The sequence below is a fragment of the Peromyscus eremicus genome, chromosome 19 (assembly GCF_949786415.1).
Source record: "Peromyscus eremicus chromosome 19, PerEre_H2_v1, whole genome shotgun sequence".
Taxonomy (NCBI): domain Eukaryota; kingdom Metazoa; phylum Chordata; class Mammalia; order Rodentia; family Cricetidae; genus Peromyscus; species Peromyscus eremicus.
The window spans coordinates 21720016-21738137 of NC_081435.1; positions in this window are offsets into that span (position 1 = coordinate 21720016).

Genomic DNA, 18122 nt, shown 5'->3' on the forward strand with positions numbered 1-18122 from the left:
AGTTTTCTTTGTTTCCCCACTGTTTATTTCTGGCTTATTTATAAAAATCTAGGTTAATTCCATTAATCAACAAGTCTGATTTTATGTCAATACCACGTGATTTTTATTGCTATAGCTCTGTAGTAGAGCTTGAAATCAGAGATGGTGATGCATCCAGAAGTTCTTTTATTGTGCAGGATGGTTTTAGCTATCCTGAGTTTTGTTTTTCCATATGAAGTTGATTATTGTCCTTTCAAGGTCTAGTCTGTAAAGAATTGTGTTAGGATTTTGATGGGGATTGCACTGAGTCTGTAGATTGCTTTTGGTAACATTGCCATTTTTACTATGTTAATCCTACTGACCCATAAGCATGGGAGAGCTTTCAAACTTCTGATATCTTCTTCAATTTCTTTCTTCAAAGACTTGAAGGTTTTGTCATATAAGTTTTTCATTTGCTTGGTTAGAGTTACCCAAAGATATTTTGTATTATTTATGGCTATTGTGAAGGATATTGTTTCCTTGATTTCTTTCTCAGCCCATTTGTCGTTTGTATACAGGAGGGCTACTGATTTTTTTGAGGTAATCTTGTATCCAGCCACATTACTGAAGGTGTTTATCAGTTGTAGGAGTTCCCTGGTAGAATATTTGTTGCTTACATATATTATCATATCATCTGCAAATAACAATACTTTGACTTCTTCCTTTCCAATTTGTATCCCCTTGATCTCCCTCAGATGTCTTATTGCTCTAGCTAGAACTTCAGTTACTATATTAAGTAGATATGGGGAGAATGGATGCCTTGTCTTGTTCCTGATTTTAGTGGAATTGCTTTGAGTTTCTCTCCATTTAATTTGATGTTGGCTATATGTTTGCTATAAATTACCTTTATTATGTTTAGGTATGTCCTTTATATCCCTAATCTCTCAAAGACTTTTATCATTAAGAGATGTTGGATATTGTCAAGGGCTTTTTCAGCATCTAATGAGATAAACATGTGGGTTTTTTCTTTCAGTTTGTTTATATGGTGGATTGCATTGATTGATTTTTGTATGTTGAACCATCCCTACATCTCTGGGATGAAGCTTACTTGATCATGGTAGATAATCTTTTTGATCTGTTCTTGGATTCAGTTTGCAAGTATTTTATTGAGTATTTTTGCACCTATGTTTACAAGGGAAATTGATCTATAAATCTCTTTCTTTGTTGATTCTTTGTGTGGTTTGATATAAGGCTGTGGCCTCATAAAAAGAGTTTGGCAATGTTCCTTCTGGTCCTATGTGTGAAACAATTTGAGGAGTATTGGTATTAGCTCTTCTTTGAAAGTCTGGTAGAATTCTGCTCTCAAACCATATGTCCCTGGGCTTTTTTTTGGTTGGGAGACATTTAATGACTGCTTCTATTTTCTAAGGGGTTATTGGTCTATTTAAATTGTCTATCTGATCTTGATTTAACTTTGGTAAGTGGTATCTATTGAGAAAATTATCCTTTTCTTTTAGATTTTCCATTTTTTTTGGAGTAGGCTTTTAAAGTGTGACCTAATTTTTCTTTGGATTTCCTCAGTGTCTGATGTTATGTAGCCCTTTTCATTTGTGATTTTGTTAATTTGCACATTCTCTCTGCTGTTTAGTTAGTTTTGATAAGGGTTTGTCTATCTTGTTGATTTTCTCAAAGAACCAAATCTTTGTTCATTGATTCCTTGTATTGTTCTCTTTGTTTCTATTTTATTGATTCCAGCCCTCAGTTTGATTATTTCCTGTCTTCTACCCATCTTGGGTGAGCTTTCTTCTTTTTGTTCTAGAGCATTTTGGTGTGCTGTAGGCACTCAGTGCTATGAACTTTCCTCTTAGCACCGCTTTCATTGTTTCTCATAAGTTTGGGTATGTTGTGCATTCATTTTCACTGAATTATAGGGAATCTTTAATTTCTTTATTTCTGCCTTGACACAACAGTCATTCAGTAGAGAGCTATTCAGTTTCCATAAGTTTGTAGACTTTCTGTTGTTGCTGAAATCCAGTTTGAATCTGTGGTGGTCTGATAGGTTGCAGGGGGTTAATTCAGTTTTCTTGTATCTGTTGGAACTTGCTTTGTGACTGAGTATGTGGTCAATTTTGTAGAATGTTCTGTGAGGTGCTGAGAAGAAGGTATATTCTTTTGTGTTTGGATGAAATGTTCTGTAGATGTCTGTTAGGTCCATTTGGTCCATAACAGCTATTAACTCCAGTATTTCTCTGTTTAGTTTTTGTCTGGATGACCTGTCCATTGGTGAGAGTGGGGTATTGGAGTCTCCCACTATCAATATGGGATGGTTCATGTATGATTTAAGCTTTAGTGGTGTTTCCTTTACAAATGTGGGTGCCCTGTATTTGGGGTATAGATGTTAAGCATTGAAAGATTATTTTGGTGGATCTTTGCTTTGGGTGCCATTTTCTTTCAAACCACCGCAAATATAGAAGAAAAGAGCTACATTTATGTAACTTACTTTGCTAATATAAGGTTTCACACTGATTAATTTTTGTATGCTAAGTAAATTTTATGATTATTGCACTCCTAGGATATTTTCACTTCAAACTTGTCACACTATGCTCTTGAATCTCATTTGTTATTTTGTTCAGAGTTTTACATTCATGTGTGTGAACATGATTTTTTTTACAGTCTTTGGGGCTTATGATGGAATAGATTTCAGACATGTGCTTTTGTCCTTTACTTCAGAAAGTTTCTGTGAAAAATCCTTGTCTTTTCTTTAAAAGTTTGATCCATTTTATTGGTGAAATAATCTAGCTAATCTATTGATCTATCTATCTATCTATCTATCTATCTATCTATCTGTCTGTCTGTCTGTCTGTCTATCTATCTATCCATCCAACTACCTACTACCTATCATCACTCATCTATCACTACCCATATTTTATTAAACATCTTAACGTGTTAGAAATATTTAAGTGAATTATCTTAGGCAAGTTAAGTTCCCTTAAAGATTGTCAACATCATTTGACCAGATCTGCTCTTAAATGGTTCAGGACATGGGACAGCATCCACTTTCATTCTTTCAACTTGTAATTTGTGGTTTTCCTTTTTAAGAGGTTGATCAATTTTATAATTTTAACCAATCTTTTTCATATTAAGCCCATTTTTCTCCTGGTTTACATTTCCATTTATTGACTTTTGTATTCTCTCTGGTATTTCCTTCCTTTGATTTAATTTGAGTTTAACTTACTGGGAATTTTTTTTAGTAATTTATATTAAAATAACTTGTATTATTGTTATTTTTATTTTAGAATAAAATTATTTAGAGATATAATTTTCTTTATATATACTGCTTAAATAGTACACTATAAGATATAATATGGGGCCTGGTGGTGGTGGTGCACACCTTTAATCCCAGCACTCTGGAAGCAGAGGCAGGCAGATCTCTGTGAGTTCGAGGCCAGCCTGGTCTACAGAGTGAGTTCCAGGACAGGTACCAAAACAACACAGAGAAACCATGTCTTGAAAAAAACAAAAAACAACAAAAAAAGATATGATATGTTGTAATGATTAATTTGAAGGTACACTTTGATCTTGTTTCTCTAAATTATTTGTTATTATTGCTTATTGCCTAATAATTTTATAGCTATGGTATTTCTATTTGTTATGCTTCTCCTTGTTAGAAAGCTCATTCTGTAAGACTCTGATCTTTTGAAATTCCACATTTGACATAGTTTAATGAGGAGATGTTTCCTGTGCACTGAAAATGCTGCTGGTCTCTGCCATTGAGAGAGCACTGTGGCAAAGGCCAAGGTACTTACCAAGTGCTACAGCCTTCTCCATGCTCATCAGTGTGTCTGACCACACAGAAAGTTTATTGGGCAGTAATTGTGTGGGATCTGGGAACTGGTGACACAGCCAGGCAAATACAATGTTTTCTTCTAATGTCTTCCAAACTCTGCTGTCTGAAACGGCAGGGTGGAACACATATGTTTTATGAGATTATTTAAAAATATAATTAATAAAGAAATATTTGAATGTAGGTGCCCTGAGTGGGTAGGTAATGTTCCTCCTAGAAGCCATGTGTTATTAAACAAAAGTCCCAGTGCTAGGTGCAGAATACTGCTCCCTATGAGTTGTTCATTAAGGAGGCCTTAGAAGGCTATTGCCACTGCTCTTGGTTGTACATCATAACTTGATGGTAAGACCTTGTTGCTAATGATACCACATGCTTTCATCCAAGACGTGGAAAAATGGAGCTGGACCTGAGCTTACCCCTGCTGGCTTTCATGGGTCTGGTAGGTGTGATGTGGGCTGCTAATGGAGAGGAATCATCAATGTTCTTCTCCAGCTGTGAACACTGAGATAACAGTCACCTGCCAGGCAAGATGTACCCATTGCTACAATAGTGGCATAAATGTTATGGTGGTAGCCAACTCTTTCTAATTGGCTCTGAGCCATGATCCACATGATGAAACTCTTGTCTGGTACTATAAACCTTATTCAGAGCCAAGAGTGGGACCTACTGCCATTGTTTTGATAAATGGAGATGGAGTCGACATTGTGTGCATATGTTCACGTCTGTGTGTAGGTACATGTGTACATGTGCGTGTGCATGCCTGTGGAGGTTGATCAAGCTCTGGTACCTTTCTTAGTCATTCTCCATCTTGTTTTTTGAGACAGGGCCTCTCACTTTTACCATGAAGGCAAGAATGGCTGACCAGCAAACTCCAAAAATCTGCCTGTTCTTTCTGCCTTCCCAGTGATGCTATTGCAAGTATATCATTATGTCTTACTAATTTCTGTAAATTACTAATTTTATAATTTCCATTTCATTCTTTCTTTTTCTAAAGATGATTTTACATACAATTAAAGCAGACTGTCCATTCACTATCTCTTGTTTTTATTGTCTAGGACTTCTAGTTTTGTGTGCAAAAATATCAGTTTTGGTACACCAAATGTTTTCCATTGACGAACCATAGAGCTAAGTCATCTGTGGTTAGATTTCCCCATTTTTCCAAATACTTAAAAGTTGAAAGTTTGTAATTATCTTACATAAAGCCAGTTGGAGTACCAGATGGCATTTTATTTCCAAACACGTCCTTCTTGGAAAACTTGTTTCCCATTTTCTTTCCCTTGAAAACGGCAAGCCTCCCTCTGCAGTTAGGGGGTATGTGCTGTTCAGGCTTATGTGCTGTTCTGGGGTCGATTTTAAACTTCACCTTGAGACTGTCATCTTCTACTGGATTATATTTCATATTTATAAAAACCTGAGGGTGCTTCAGACACTGGATGATTAAGCCTGTATATATGTCTTCCTAGATCAGCTGATAAACTTCCTTCTGACCCAAGAATGGGGTGTGTTTGTTGAGTCTTAGTATAAGGCCACTTCACACTATGTGCAATGCCTCCTGACATCTCCAATCCATCGAGCTGGAGGGATCAAAGGCCTCTTATCTTTGATGCTCATAAAATTCTTAAGCCAAAGGCTTCCAAGGTTGCTATAAACAGAGGCTATAGAAAAATGCAGAATGAAGTATTGGATACCAACCAAATCAAAATTCTCTAAAGGCAAAGAAAACCAAAACAGCAACCAAATGCCTTCAAAAGACTAAAAGCCAACAAATGCTGAAAACAAGCCAAACAGTCAGAAAATTCAATGTCTCTAATAGAACTGAAAGCAGGCAAAGAGACAAAATACCAAACCAAAGGCTGAGACCGAAATGCTTCCAAAGCAAGCAAACAAAATAGATGCCTTAAACCAAATAGTTTGAAAGCAAACCTAAACCAAATCGGTTCCTTAATAACCAGATCAGGAATAAACAAATGGACCATTGACCAAATCAAGGGTGTCTGAGAAAGCATCAAGAACTCACCACATCCACTGAGCACACATCAAAAAGCTCAGACACAGTCCATCCAGTCCATACGTTGCTTTCTCATGGTGACTCCTCCAGTGAAAAGCAGAACATTTTCGGAGCACTGTTGTTGTATGGCTAGCAATGTAGATGTAAAAAACAGCTCTCAGATCAAAGGGGAGAAGAGATAGTTTCTTCTAGAACCAAATATGAGTGACATGGCCAGAGAACATGGATTTGGGTTACTTCAAATTCCATGTTCCAATGTGGAGGCAGTTTCATGGAGTTTTTATAGTAACAGAACAAAGAAAGTCATGTATCAAAACAACTGTATTGTTGGCAAACATCAGAGAAGAGGATTACAGTCAAGTGGAGAAATCTCAACTACAGGCTTCCCTTTGACTGGCGGAGAATACGGTTTTGTAGACTTAATACATTCCAAGAGTTTTTATCTGTTAGTTGCAGGATGTTAAGTCCTATACCAGGGTAGGCAAGGAATTGGAATCAAGATGGCTCAAGGCAGCCAGAGATTAACTGTAGTTAGGCTGTTGTAGACCTGCATCATCCCAACCTCTCCACATCACTGACGTTCTAACCAGCCTGCCTGCAGACACAGCTTAAGTCAGCCTTCACATACGCTTCTTTCCAGGGATTTTTTTCACAGTTGTTTCCTTCCGCCGTGTGTCTTCTGGGAATGGAACAAGGTCCTCAGGCTTGGAAGCAAGTACTTTTACCCACGGATCCATCTTATTAGCTCTGATCTGTATTGTTTTCAGGTTTAATTGTTCTAGCACCGTTTGTAACAACAACAACAATGATGATGATAATAATAATAAGGCTATCCATGGGCTGTGGTGTAGCTTAGTGGCACAGTGCTTCCCTGACATGTGAGGGGTCCTGGGTTCCATCTACAGTAGAGAGAGACCCAGGACAGGAATCAAAACTACACAGAGAAACCCTGTCTCAAAAAAGAACATCAACAACGACAATAACAAAACAAAAAACAAAAAAGCCAAACCAAACAAACAAACAAAAAAAGAAGAGAGATTGCCACCTCCATCACAGGAAACATTCACATCAAGAAAAGGACTGTAGCAAATTGAGTTTACCAGTGTTCTAGAACATACACACATGTATCCTGCTCTTGGGAGTCCGCCAGTATTCTAGAACATACTCACATGTATCCTGCTCTTTGGAGTTCACCAGTGTTCTAGAACATACACACATGTATCCTGCTCTTTATAGTCTGCTAGTGTTCTAGAACATACTCACACGTGTCCTGTTCTTTATAGTCTGCCAGTGTTCTAGAACATACACGTGTCCTGCTCTTTGGAGTCTGCTAGTGTTCTAGAACATACTCACATGTGTCCTGCTCTTTGGAGTTGGCATCTTCTGCTTGCCACCTTCTACCTATGAGTGGTGTTGTACTTTATTCACTGTGTAAGACAAATGTGCAGTGCTCATGTATGGTTAGACTTCTGTAACTGTATATACTTCCAATGCTGCATTGTCATACATTCTATTTCTACACAGTTTTTAAATAACACAGTGCATGTGCTCATTTTGAGTTCAAGTGACGGGGTACTTTTCAAAGGTGTTTTAATAATAAATAAGGTTTCATTTTTTAAACCTAATTTTCATTTACATTTTTATTCATTAATGTGGTGTGTGTGTGTGTGTGTGTGTGTGTGTGTGTGTGTGTGTGTGTGTGTATGTGTATATGCATGTACATGCCACAGCGATGGGTAGAGGTCAGAGGATAACCTGTGGAATTTGATTCTCTCCTTCTACCATGTAGGTTGTCCTGGGGGCTAAATTCAGGTCAGGTCACCAGTCTTGGTAGCAGGTGCCTTTACCCTGAGCCATCCCACCATCCCAAGTTTCTTTAAAAAACAAGCAACAACAACAAAAACTCTTCACATTCACAATTTCTGAAGGTCTCATAGGGTCATGTTTTCTGTCATTGATTTCCCTTCATCCCCCAAGCAACTATACTGTTTATTTTTTGATAGTACAGGGAAGTTGATTATGACTTCCTTTTGCTTTTGTGTGTCTTTTAGAATTAATATTTCACCTTTTTGGAAATATATATATGCTAAATTTTTTAAAGTAGAGCACATTAGCATTACTTTTTCTTTTTAGCACTTTGAGGACCTTGATCTACTGTCAATGGGTGCCCATTTTTACTAACAAGGAGACATTTACCATTACTTTTTTTCTTTTAAATTTTTTTGTAGCATTTTACAATTCTATCATCTTCCAGCTTCTACATTCTTTCCACTCCATCTCCCATGATATTTCTTGAGTCTTGGAGTATGCGCATGTTCTGTTTAGAGATGAACACTCAATAGTTACTCTCAGCACTTTGACCAGTTCTGAGTCTCTGCATTAACCATAGACCACTACACAAAGAAGCTTCTCTGATCAAGGCTGAGAGCAGCTTTGCATATATATATATATATATATATATATATATATATATATATATGTGTGTGTGTGTGTGTGTGTGTGTGTGTGTGTATGTATATATATGTATATATAATTGCATATTTTATAAAATATATCTTTATGTACAAACATCAATATTTACCAGGTAGTTTGGCAACTGCTTAGCAAACGATAGTTAGTAGGCTTCTCCCTATGACCTATGGCCTTCTCAGCAGTGGTCTTTAGATCAGTTTACTGTACTAGGCATGAACTTTTTGTAGTGAATATGCCTCGTATCTAATCAGAAGATCGTTGGTTACCTCATAGCAGTCTGCCATTATCACACCAGGAGACACCTGTAATTCTTTTCTTTGTTGTAGTGGGATTTCATTCCTTGGATGAAATGAGACTTTTCTCCTCTACTACTGGTTTTATGATTTTCAGTTATGATGTACATTGTTGTCCATTCTTCTTGGCTATTCTTTGAACTGCTAGAATTTGTGTATCTATTGTTCACATTCAACTTGCATATTTTAGGCATTTTTTTTCAAATATGTATTTTTTGTTTTCTTCCTCTCCCTCCTTCTGGTGTTCTTACCACTTATAAATTAGTTTGCCTGAAGTTCTTCCATTTTAACCAGTTATTTCCATCATTCTCATTGGTTTCTGGTTTTGAAACATTTTGTATTGTGTAGTCTTCTTTTAACCCTGTCACATGATGCAATCCTAACATGGATGTATGCTAACTCTAACATTACATTTTATATCTGAGAGTTCAATTTGGACTTTTGTAGATGTTCAGCACCTCTGTTAAGCAGCCTCACTTTCCTTTCCTTCTCAAACATATGGAACCCAATGTAATAAATGACAATATCCTTAACAACTAATTACATTGTCTGTCACGTCTGGGTCTGTTGCTGTTGATGAAAAATTTTCTCCTCCAATTATTGATTTTTCTCTAATTGTGAGTCCCTACTTTAAAGGATTATTAATCCTACGGGGATATTAATTAAGGGATATTAATAAAGGATATTACTTAAGTATGTAATCCTATTAATTAAGGGATAATTAGACTGGAGTGGCATTAGTACACTAACAGTGCAGTGGAAATATAAGGAAAGTATAGATAATCCATCCTTAGGATTCAGGAAAATGATCTAGAGGAGCATAATACACATAATTTTCTCTCCTGCAGTAGTTGAGAAACCCCAGAATCAACTATGAAGACTGGACCAACAGAAATAGTGAAGGCTGCTTTATACATTGTTGAAGTTTAATATATTTTTCTTGGATGGGGCCCATTACAGACTTACAAATACTTGTCTTAGTTAGGATTTCTATTGCTGTGATGAAATATCATGACAAAAAGTAACCTGGAGGAAAGCGTTTATTTCAGCTTACAAGTCATGATCACAGTCCATCATGAAGGAAAGTCAGAGGAACCTCAAGGCAGGAACTGAAGCAGAAACCACAGAGAAATGTTGCTTACTGTATTGCTCCTCATAGATGACCAGTTTGCTTTCATATACAACTCAGGACCACCTGCTTAAGTTTATCACCACCCATAGTGGGATGTCCCTCCCATATCAATCAATAATCAGGAAAGTGCCTTCACAGACTTGCCTACAGACCAATCTTATGGAGGCATTTTCTCAACTGATGTCCTCTTTCCAGAGAATTCTAGCTTATGTCAAGTTAACAGAAAACTAACCGGGACAACAGCTCTAGTTAGGGTGTCTGCCAGTATTGATGAGATTTCAGGGAAATGTGTTCTGATTACTGCCTTGCTTAAGTCTAACCATTGTGAGAAGAAACCATTGTGGCTAAGAAAAGGCAGACTAAGTCTAACCATTGTGAGAAGCACTGGTTAAGAAAAGGTGTACACTTTAACTCACCCATGCACTATTACCAGTGTGGGGAAGCACAAAGCAGCTCCTTTCAGAGACAGTGTCCTCTGTCCCCTGTGTGCCTTTGTAATCTTTATGATCTCTGTGGATTAGACAGGTATATGGGTGGAATGTGGGCAGAAATAGATAGAGGGATAGAAGATAGATAGATAGATAGATAGATAGGTAGATAGATAGATAGATAGAGATATATATGATAGATAGATAATAGACATATATATACAGATAGATAGATAGATAGATAGATAGATAGAGATAGATAGGATAGATAACAGACAGATATATCTATATATATATATAGATAGATAGATATACAGATAGACAGACAGACAGATAGATAGATAGATATTTAGATAGATAGATAGATAGATAGATAGATAGATAGATAGATAGATAGATAGATAGACAGAGACTGATATCGACATAGCCTCAGCCATCCGATAACGCAGGGAACTTCACTTGCCCACAGGAAAAGGACTTCACTGGCTCCCCTATGCCTATATAATCCACCTGCTGGGCAGGCAGCAAGACCAGGCCTCCTTTGGCAGCCTCATCCCCTGAAACGCCCCAAGTCGTATCTTCTGGACATTTTCCATCTCTAAAATCATTCCAGTCATTGCTGTGCTATTCACTTTTTACCTTTCCCAAAGCAGAAACATCTCTCTGCTTTCCTATGTCTTTGTCCTCTTTTCTTTCCACTGCGTGACTTCCTACATGGGGTCCTATTTTATAGCCTGACAGACGTAGTTTGGAATCTTGACTTTGTTAGTTCACAGATGAGCAACATGTGTGTAACGTTTCCTATTCCAGTCTCAGCCTTCCCTCTGTACCACAGGGTAGTCTCATCAGCTTGCAGTCTGGTGACACCACACAAAACAGGCAGCAGTGGAGAGTCTCTGATACATGTGGGAGCTTGAAAAAGGGAGGAATGAGATCATCTAATCTGCTGTGCATTAAATAACCACTGTGGTGGCAGTGCACACATCTGTCTGCACATAAATGGACACAAGTGTCATCTTCATTCAGCGTGGTTGCTAGTCAGTCATGCCACTGTTAAGATGAACAGAGAAAATGTCTCTTTACAACCTATCCCTTTCCCTTGAATGTCCTTGGCCTGGTGGAGAGATAATGAACACTTTCCAATTAAAAGTTGACTTTGGCTGATTACATTTCCTTGCTATTATGAAAGAAGCAGCAATCCACAAGGACGTCTGTTTGGTTGAGGGTTTTGGGCTCCAACTGTATTCCTTCAGACTATTGATAAATTCTACTCCCTTTCTCCCCTGAGGTGGGACTTACGTGTGGAGTGAGCTTAGTGTGTCCTCATGGTGTGGCCCAGACTGGCCTCTAACTCACGGCATTCCTCCGATTTAGCTTCTCAAGGGCTAGGATTACAGATCTGAACCACCGTGCCTGGACTCCTTGGGGATCGTGTACTATTACATCTGTCCTAGCTGTCTCTTTGGTCATTGAGCTGGCTGTTGGCATTTGCTGTTACTCAGCTGGTTCATGGAACTTTGCATCATGGGATGCTCAGGGTGGGTAGTCACCTATTCCTGGCTCACACTCAGCACGCACAGTGTGTGTCATCCTTGGGGATGTGTGGGACCCCTTAGTAGCTAATAAACCTATTAGTTACTTTTCTCACTGTTGTGACGCAATCCTTGACAATCGCAACTTAAGGAAGGAAGGGTTCACGTGGCCCCACAGTTTGAAAGTTCAGCTCATCACGGTGGGAAAGGCAAGGTGCCAGGAGCATGAGGCAGCTGGCCACATCGCAGCATCATTTAGGAAGAATAGAGAAATGACTGCTGGTGGCCCATTCACTTTGTCCTTCTCGTTCGGTCCAGGACTCCAGCTCATAGAGTAGTGCTGTGGACATTTAAGGTGAGTCTTCCACCTCAGTTAACCTAACCTATAGACTCTCACAGACATGCCCAGAGGCCTCTCTCCTTGGTGACTCTAGACCCTGTCCAGTTGCCAATCAGTCATAACTATCACACTTCAGTTTCATAGACCATCACGCCATCACCACGCTCACTTACCAGCCTCTGAGGTAACTCTGGTGTGACTAGGGACAAAGAAGTAGAAAACAGGCAGACTCCTTGGGGATCTTTATTTCAAGGTGGGTAAGGGTTAAAGGATATTTGGAACTTAATATCTATTTCTGAAAAGTTTATTGAGAGAAGCCAGCAAAAACACTCCATTCAGTCAAAGAGGCTCATTTTACTCAATGGAGTCACGTAAAAATTTTTATACCTTTTGGAATAAAAGAAACTTGTACATTCCTTTTAATCTGCACTTGAATGTCATGTGCCAAAGGGTCTGGTGTTGAGAAATGACATACCTAATAGGTGAATGGATGACATATTTTCCCGGTCGTAAATATGGCAGAAATTACATATTGTTCATCTGGTTTTTAAAACATGGAGTTGTAATCTTTGTGGCTGTTAAGTACATTGTGAGTAACCTGTCATTTCTTAATAAGGATCAGAGGAGATTCCTCTGCCTGATAAAAAGAAGCTGTTCTTCTGGGCCTCACAATTCTCTTGTTTGGGGATCAAGGGGATTTATCTGTGGTCCATTACTCATCGGTGCTTGACAGTGAACAGCAGTAACAATAATAATGGTAATAAGTCTTGTCACTTCTGTGCTTAAGAGGTGTGGAGAGGTGTGTGGATAGAGCACACTGAAACCCCATGTCCACACAAGCCCAATGCCTATGTGGAGAAGGAACTCGGGTGTGTTTGCAGGGGCCCCTGCAGACCACTTGCACTCACGCTGCATGGACATAAGAGGTAGGAAGCATTTCACAGGAACGTGCTGCGAAGGGAAGCAGGGAACGGTGCCTTGGTGCAGGGCATGCAGCGGGGCATGGGGAACTAAGGTGGTGGTTCAGGCGTCCAAGTGCTTGCCTTGAAGGCATGAGGACCCGAGTCAGTCTCCCAGAACCCACATTTTAAAAGCCGGGAGTGGATTCTTTGTGGACTGTGACGGCTCACTGTAGCCTCAGGCTATGAAGAAGCTGAGGACCCTATGACACCATGAATGAGGTGAAAACCAGCAGCGGATTCACAGACTCCAGACACATACATGCCTTTGAAACCCTGGTCTGAGTGAGAAGACAGGCTCCTGCCTTTCACAGCGACCCTCAAGAAAGCAGTGTTCCATCTTCCTACATTTACTGATGCTAATGAAGTCATATACTAGATTTTTTCCAAGTGTGTGCGTGGGGGGGTGGTAGTGGTGCAGATACATACCTGTCTGCATGAGGAAGCTAGAGGATAGCCCTGGGTATCATCCTCAGAAGTGGCCACGTGCTTTGAAACAGGACTTCTCATTGGCCTGGAGCTCACCACTTAGCTAACCAGGGATCCCCAGCAATCTGTCCATCTCTGCCTCCCTAGTGCTGGGATTACAAGCATGTGCTATGACTCCTGGCTTTTTATGTGGTTATCTGGGGATCATAGTCAGGTCCTCGTGCCTGCAAGGCCAGCCTTAGTCAAATGTTGTCTCTTCAGTCCATATTATTAATGCTTTTTAATTCTATGTCTTACTCTGGAAAGATTTGAAGGCTTCTCCTGTTAGTGAATGACAAAACTTGGATTTTACCTCATTCTGACTAACGCCAACTGTAGAAGGCCTGGTCTTCAACCCTGTCCACCTGTCATGAATAATAATGCGCAAAACGGTAAAAGAAGCAGTCTTATCAGCTCTTTTTATTTAAAACTTTTGTTCAATTTTTTAAAAAAGTTTTTTTTAAAGTGCATGTGTGTGTGTGTGTGCGCGCGCGCTCTCACCAATATGTGTGTATGTGTATCCTTGGAGGCCACAAAAGGGAATTGGAGCCTCTGAAACTGCAGTTCCAGGCTGTTGTGAGCGGCCTGGGGTAGGTTCTCTGGAAGGGTAGCAAGCATTCTTAACTGATGGACTGTTTTTCCAACCCAGTTTTACAAACTTCCTTTTCTGTTGCTAGGATGAAATCCCAGGACGAAAAGTCACTTAAAGAAGAAAGGGTTATTTCTACTGACAGCCAGAAGGCTGAGAGTCCATCATGGAGAGAAAGGCACAGCAGCAGGCAAAGCCAGACAAGGAGCAGAGCGGGAAGCTGGCTAGTCACCTTTTCACTCACACACAGGAAGCAGAGAGAACAAGAAGTGGGGTGAGACCATAAATGCTTAAAACCCTCACCCAGTGACGTACTTCCTTCCTCCAGCAAGGCTCCACCCCCTAAAGGTTCAATAACCTCCCCCAACACCTCCAGCTGGGACCAAGTGTTCGGATACATGAGCTCGTGGGGGACCTTCTTATCCAAACCACAACATCCCTATTGCAATTTTTTAAAAGAGCAATCCAGTCATTCTAACAACCATAGACATTAGGAATTAAATGCTTTGTTTGATTTGATTACTAACTTTACATCCCTTTCCAATTCATTTTTTTTGTAAAGGCTAAATTTGTGTGTGTGTGTGTGTAGGCCAAAGGACCAATAGATTGTTATTCCTCACATGCCATCCATCTTACTCTATAAGGCAGGGTCTCCCATTAACCTGTAATTCTCCAAGTAGTCTACACTGGCCAGTGAGTGTCAGGGCTCAGCTTCCCATCAGCTGTATTATAAAGGCAAACCACCGTTCCTGGGTTTTTATTTTTAGCACAGGTTTTGAGGGTTGAACTCAGGTTCTCATGCCTGCAAGGTAAGCATTTTACCGACTCAGAGTTTACCCAAGCTCCTAAATTCCTTCTAAAATAAATTCCTTTTTTATAGTATCAGCTTGTTTAGGTTGGCCATGAAGAAATGTCAGTCAGTCCAGATAGGACACTGATGGCAAATCAGAGCCGATTCCATTAAATCTAACTTGATGAACCACGAGTTTATTGCTGTTATTTAAAGGAGGAGGAAGTCATAAGACTAAGAAAGTAAACAAAACTCACAAGGTCAGGAAGCTCCTGAAACTTACAAGGTCCACAAGTCTCCCCTCCCCAAGGTAATAAAATTATAAACTATGGCTGGGAATAGGATATCCTGCTAGGCCAGCTGCCTGCAAGTTGTGCAGGGGACTCCAGGGATGCAGCTTCCATGCGTCATCACCAATGCTGGAGTAGGATGTTTAGTGACACAGCTATCTTCCTGTCATCCATGCTTCTGTAAGTTATTCTTTACCTATCCTTTAAATAACAGCAGTAAAGTCTGAATAATAATGTTTAGTTTTTTTTAATTTTTAAGATTTTATTTACTTTTATTTTACGTTCATGAATATTTTGCCTACATCTATGTCTGTGCCTCAAATGCATGTAGTGCCCGTGGAGGTCAGAAGGGGGCATCAGATCCTCTAGAACTGGAATTTATAGATACCTGTTCACTCTTTGTGTGTTCTGGGTACCAAACCTGGGTCTTCTGGAAGAGCAACCAGCATTCTTATCCAGTGAGCCATCTCTCCTCTAGTGTCAACTTGACACAATCTACAATCACCTGGGAAGAGAGTCTCACTAACGGGTGTCTAGATAGGATTGGCTCATGGGCCTATCTGTGGGAGAGTCTCTTGACTGTGTTAATTGAAATGGGAAAATCCACCCATTTTGAGTGGCACCATTCTCTGCATTTGGGTCCTGGACTGTGCAAATGTAGAGAAGGGGCCTTATCAGAATGACAGACATAAAGCTTGGTTAGTACATGCGTATAACCTAGACCAGCAGCACAAAAGCTCCCTTCCTGACTCCCTCAATGCTCTCCCCCTGTTCCTTCCTGCCCCTCTGCTCCTCCCCCTTGCCTGCAGGCACTCTGTCTAAAAACAATTTTGTATTTTTATTGAATTTAAGATTAAAAATAGAAAACGTTAGAGTCAGGTCAGTGATAGATCCGTTTTTTAAGCTCTTCCATCTTTCATCCTTGGGGGACCACTCCCCCTAAACTTGCCTGCCACCCTCACCTGTTTGCCTGAGTCTTTTGTTAAGTGCTCATGAGGGAGGAAAGTGTGATTCCCCCATCCACTACTTAAGCATCCATTGCTTCCAACTTTCTGATGTCTCTTTCCCGAGTGGGGTGGATTCTGACTTGGAAGGTGGTTTTCTTCAGACAACTGACCAAATCATACTCTTATCATGGATTCGACCAGTTGCATAGGGGAAATGCTAGTTTCTTTTTGTTGGATATTCTTTGCAGGGGTGGATTATGTCCACTGTTGTTCTGAGGCAGGATAAAACGAAAGTGAAACTATGGGGGCATGGGAAGAGAAAGGAGGTTCTCACTCTGAAGTCTGATTGGAACATGCATTTTACCAGATGAAAGTCAAGATCTGTACCACAGTTAACATTGGCCTAAGGCTCTTCTCCCTTCCCAGGTATAAACCTATAATTTCTAGGAACCTCACCAGAAGCCTCATGTACAGTAAAAGGACATTTTCTCATGGTCCTTGTGCACATACTGGTTTTCATCTTATCTAACTGTATTCTACACAACAGATCTCTGGAGCCACCGTATTGTCTCAGTTATCAAAGAGATGGATAGAGATAGAGGAAGGGATAGTTCTTTACAAACCACGGAGCAATGAAATTCCAAAGCTCTCCAAACCCTATTGACTATCATCGCTAGGACTGCCTGCAAGGTAACTCTTGGACTCCAGGGCTTAGGCGTGGTTCTCAAGGGAGAATTGTGCCTTGATTGCCATCCCGCCCGAGTGCCGTTTTTTGTATTAACACTGGCACTTAAGATCTGTTTTTAAATGTCTTTCTAATAAATTCCAGTTGTGCTTCATACTGGTGTGGGCAGAAATTCTTTTCTGTGATAAAGTAAAGGACCTGGCCTTACCTCATTAGATGTCTCTGTAGGGTAAGTGAACTCTTTAGGCTGCTGGTGGTAGTTCTGAGCTGTTTCTTCCGATGCATTGATGTGTCTGCATTTGTGCCAATTCCATGATATTCTTATTACTATAGCTCTGTAGTAAAGCTTGAGTTGGGAATGGTGATGCCTCCAGCAGTCTTTTTTAATCTTTCAGGATTATTTTACTTATCCTGGATGTGTGTGTGTGTGTGTGTGTGTGTGTGTGTGTGTGTGTGTGTGTGTATGTTTCCATATGAAGCTGAAAATTGCCCTTTCAAGTTCTGTGAAGATTTGTGTTGGAACTTTGATGAGGATTGCATTGAATCTGTAGATTGCCTTTGGCAGGATGGGCATTATATGAATCCTACCAATCTATGAACATGGGAAATCTTTCTATCTTCTGGTATCTTCTTCAATTTCTTTCTTCAGTGTCTTAAAGTTTTTATCATATAAACCTCTCACTTGCTTGGTTAGAGTTTCTGCAAGATTTTTTTCTTTGAGGCTGTTGTGACAGGTATTGTTTCCCAGATTTCTTTCTCAGTTCATTTGTCAGTTGTACTTAGGAAGGCTACTTTTTGTGTTAATTTTGTATCTTCTTACTTTGATGAAAGTGTTTATCAGCTGTAAGAGTTTCCTGGCGGAGTTTTTCGGGTCACTTATATATGCAATGATATCATCTGTAAATGAAGATATTTTGATGTCTTCTCTTCCCGTTTGTATCCCCTTGAGCTCGTTTGGTTGTCTTATTGCTTTAGCTAAGACTTCAAGTCCTATATTGAAGAGTCATGGAAAGAGTGGAAATTCATGTCCTGCTCTTGGATTTAGTGGAAATGCTTTGAGTTTCTCTTCACTTAGGTTGATGTTGGCTATAAGCTTGATGTACTTAACCTTTATTATGTTGAACTATGTCCTTTGTACCCACAGTCTCTGCAGGACTTTTATCATAAAGGGATGTTGGATTTTATCACAGGCCTTTTCTGCATATAATTAGATAACCATGTGGCTTTTGTCTTTCAGTCTATTAATATGGTGGATTACATTTATCAGTTTATACAGGTTGAACTATCCCTGCATCTTTGGAATGAAGCCAACTTGATTATGGTAGATAATCTTTTTGATGTGTTATTGGATTTGGTTTGCAAGTACTTTATTGAGAATTTTTACATC